The sequence below is a fragment of the Cydia strobilella genome, chromosome 20 (assembly GCF_947568885.1).
Source record: "Cydia strobilella chromosome 20, ilCydStro3.1, whole genome shotgun sequence".
Lineage (NCBI taxonomy): Eukaryota > Metazoa > Arthropoda > Insecta > Lepidoptera > Tortricidae > Cydia > Cydia strobilella.
Genome location: NC_086060.1, coordinates 9,999,981 through 10,005,000, shown reverse-complemented (window position 1 = coordinate 10,005,000; position 5,020 = coordinate 9,999,981).

Genomic DNA, 5,020 nt, shown 5'->3' with positions numbered 1-5,020 from the left:
GATAGGGAAGGACAAATGATACTTTATATATATCTGAAAATATGTCTATTGATTTGTCTAGTACCTCTTCACGCTGAAACCGCAGGACCGTAAGGCAACTTTACTATGTCCACCGTCAAACTACCAATTTTCTTGTTTTTAGGTACATACTTCAAGATGGCTCCTACTCACACATGATGTCAAGTTCAAATATCGTTTTCACATCACCTATTCGAAAAAAGACTTATTCTTCCCCGCTAGGAGGGATCAAAGTGGCACTTTTCTTCCCTGCTAGGAGGGAACAAAGTGGCACTTTTCTGTTCTAGGACACGATTTTTTTTCTTTTTCGCATACTATTTTTTTTAGGTAAATCATATTTTGGAATATAATAATTTCCTCATAAGTGATGTGAAAAACAGTATGTGTCACATGGTAGCAAAATTATTTCCACCTTGGGCGATATCGCTTGAATCCCTCACTACGCTCAAGATTCTATTTTAGAATTTCTCGCTACGCTCAGGATTCAATTATAGAATCTTTTGCTTCGTTCAGGATTCAATGTACGCCCTCGCCGTAAATATGTCATTTTGCTCCCTTGTGACACAATATACTATTAGTACCTACGGGGTGTTTTATACGTTGAGTAGGAATGTGACTTTGACTGTTTTACTGACTTCTGTATCGTTTTAATGCAGTGGGTCAAGACAAGACATTTGATCCTGAACACCTGTTGTTTACCTCTACTTCTGTTGCTGTTTTCTTTCTATATTGTTTTTTGTTGAGGTGTGCAATAATAGTAGATTGTGTTACAAGGGAGCAAAATGACATATTTACGGCGAGGGAGTACATTGAATCCTAAACGAAGCGAAGGATTCTATAATAGAATCCCGAGAGTAACGAGGGATTCACAAGTAGAATCCTGAGCGTAGTGAGGGATTCAAGTGTGTTACGCCCAAGGTGGGAATAATTTTGCTACCATGTGGCACATACTGCTTTTCACATCACCTATGAGGTAATTATGATGTTACAAATATTATTTAAGCTAAAAAAAGAATGTGCAAGAAAATGTGAAAATATCCTAGAACAGAAAAGTGTTACTTTGATCCCTCCTAGCAGGGAAGAAAAGTGCCACTTTGATCCCTCCTAGCAGGGAAAAAAAACCCCTTTTTCGAATTGGTGATGTGAAAAGAGTATTTGTATTGTATTGTATCCTCAAAACAAATCGGATCGACTGATATCATAAATAAAAACTTGTCAGCTAACCTCTTTCTTAATACGAGGTTATGTAGAATTTTAATAACACATTTTCCGGGAGACAGACAATATAATAAAACATGTCAAGCAATCTTCGACCTTTTAAACGTCATAGTCCTAGAGAGGCCTCTTGTTCATTTTTTTTGCACATAATAAATATTTACTGTCAGTCCTGAACAGACTATTTACAACTTTATGGACTGTCAGAATACTCCGCGCGAGTATTTAAATTTGAAAGCGGGGGGCATCTAAACATTTTGTACCGAAATGTGTACTTACTTACTTACTCCTCTGGCGCAGCGACCCAAAGTGTGTCTTGGCCTCCAACACGACAGTTCGCCACTGATCCCGGTCCTGTGCAGTTTCCCGCCAGTCTTAAATATGTACTACAAGATACAAGACATTTATTGGTAAAAGTTAATGTTTTACAGGTCAGTAAAATAGGTAGGTACATACCCAGGTAGCAAAATGACGTCAGCGACGTCATAATGACGGCATTATTACGTCATTATGACGTCACTGACGTCATTTGACGTCATTTTGCTATCTGGGTAGTAGGTACAACATTTCTAGAGTAAGTATTTATGTCACTTAAACTTAATTATTATTAAATAAAACATATTTTAAGCAAAGCAGGTTCGTAAACAGTAGACAATATGGTCGCATATGGCTTAACAAGTCGTCATTTTAATTTATAAGGTATAAATTTGCTTATACATATTAATTAGGAGATAAATTACTTAGGGTTAGTGCACGTTTCAACAAATTCGTCGACGCTGTAGCATGCTGTCAGTTAACATTGTTTTAAGATTTCGGTCAAACTTTTTATCCGTTTTAGCTAATTTTATTTCCTCAGGTAGCAAGTTACAATTTTAGGCCTAAGATCCCAAGTGACTTTCGGGCCTTTGCAAGCCTGCACCGCGGGACGATTAGCCGGTTACTTCTACGGGCCAGGGAATGGGTAGCGCATTGATCCACGTTTGCCCTAACGTACTTACATGCGGTTAATATGTAAACACTCGGAAGAGTGAGTACTATCGGCATTTATTACTATAGTAATTTACTTAATACTGGGACTGAAGGGTGACTGTTATTATGTACAAAATTTGGTACCGCAGGACTTAGGACTTAATGTTGTATAATTTTTAAATGCACGCTTGCGTTCAGCCGTGCACTTTTCTTTCCATTTTCCGTCGCTAGCGCATCAGTTGCGGACTGCTTTAGTACAATAGACGAGTTGGAAGTTCTCATTGAGACGTGTAGATGGCGTTTAAATCCGTTTTGTGACTTACAACTTCTGAGGTTGGTTGGTAGAGGGCGCACAGGAAAGATATTAATGGTCATACTGAAGCATTTAAAGAATTGTTTATGTTATTAATTTGTTGAATTTGTAATAAATGTAACGAATTAAAATTAATTAAATTATTAAATACAATACTAAAATGCATGAGACTGTTTCGGTCCTATATTTCCTATAGTTACCTGACATATTTGTCTTACTGCTGTTTTATGAGTAGGTTGTGAAATTTTGTAATTCTGACTTTTCTTATTACCATAACAACATAATACCTAATATAGTACCTATAATATGTAATAAAGTATAAAGTATTATTTGTATATTTCCTGGTATTGTTGTGGTGAAAAATGTTGTGTTTCACTCGGTAGCAAAGGTTGTTTAACCGTTCGTGTCTTAAAATCTTCGCAACGATAGAACCTTTCTCTCGCTCGGGTACCAATAGGGTATTTGACTACTAGTCAAATCAGTTTCTTTTTTCCAACTGTCAAAAGGATTTTGCTACTATGAAATTTATATGAAACACTAGCATGTGACGTTACAATCAAATTACGTACTCTTTATAATTTAATGCGGGTTTTAAAATAGAAATTGTGTCTAAAAATAACTGCTGTCTACGTTTTTCTATTAATCTTTTGGTGCTTTGTTTCATGCATGGTGTAAAATAATTTATTTTAAATACAGTCAAATACCCTATAGTATCACGAGGGCTTAAACAATAACTTTGCCTCTTTGTAAGACAAATAACGAATGTTTTATAGATACTTATTAACCTATTTCCTATCTCGCCCAGCTAAACTGTGGAATGAACTGTCGCCTGCGGTAACTCCGGACCAAAAGGATAAAGATAATTTATTGTTCAAGTAGGCATATTATGCTTATGAACGTCAAATAAAGATACGCCGGCTCTAACCCTATACTTCTGCCTCGAGGAGATTTAAATCCCCCCCTTAATTGGAGCAGGGTATCCCAATATGGGACCGGCAACAAACTCGGCCTATGACCTTCAAACCCTCAAGAAAATAGGGTATCTATTTACTTCCATATTAAAGGCCGCCAACGCACTTCCAACGCCTGTGGTGTTGCGAGTGTCTGTGGGCGACGGTAATAGCTTACCATCAGGTGATTCGTCTGCTCGTTTACCTCCTCTATCGTTAAAAATATGACACTTACTGTCAATGTTTACATTGGCAATATCCCTTGCTTCCCATGCCTAGAGCCGGATTACGGTCATTATGGTGCTCTCGTTTAGAAGGGATATGGGTCGTTATTTTCATGGTACCGTGAATTAACCTTTTGGACGCCAATGACGGATATATCGGCACCGCAGGTCCAACGCCAAAGACGGATTAATCGGTCAAAGACCATAGATCCGCATAGATCTACGTGCATGTGCATAAAATTTAATTTCAGTTTTGACACTTCGGTGACGTGGCGTCCGAGTGACAGCTTTTGTGTTTGACACGGCGTCGAAAAGGTTAAAAAAATGCTAATAGATACCTACAGTTGGTATCTATTAGTATTCTAACTAACATAAATGCTCGAATTAAAGATATGTATTATGTTTAACCTTTAGTCTAAAATAAATCCGTATGTATTTTTTTTTGTTTAGTTTTTCCCTGGCTAGATGAATAATAAAAATATTTATTATTATTATTATAAGCCGAAAAGAAAAAAAAAGAAAATTTTCATCATTTTATTAGAAAAATCAAACAATTTTCCACATAACAGACATCAAATAAATAGTTTTAAACACTTAGGCCTAGCAATATTGTAATAAATTAAGTTTCAAATAAATTAATTTTATAGAATATATAAATAATAATGAAAGTTACTCAAAACATAGCATTTCAATATATACAAGTTGGGGATATTAAAATAAATAATAATTTTATATGACACAAATTAAAAATAAATTAAGTATAAAATGAGTATTCCGGCACAGAGCAGTCGAACCTTAAGTCTAAAATAAATAAGTACATTAAAAATACACCTTTAAATATAAAGTACTTCCAAATTGTCCTTTACAAAGGACAATTCTAATTAGTACCTAACTTGTAAAATTAAGAAAATAATACAACAAAACAAGTCACATGTTTCAAAAGGTGGGAATAAAAAATAAAAAAAATATCACGAACTTAAAAAAGATGAACCACGTGACTAGCTAAATAAATAAAAATACTCAGGTTTGCTTACAGATCGTGATCTTACCCACTTGAAATTTAATACTAAACAAACATTGAGGTGGCGTTAGAAATTAGACTTAGATGTGATAGTGATAAGATTTAATCTTTCTTGTACGCCGAATAGCCAAGTTCTGAGACGTACGACGGTTTATCCACTCGAAATTAAAAATTAAAAACTAAACAAACATGAGGTGGCGTTAGAAATTAGACTTAGGTGTAACAGTAATAAGGTTTAGTCTTTCTTGTACGCCGAATAGGCAATTCTGAGGCGTACGGTTTATCCACTCGAAATTAAAAACTAAACAAA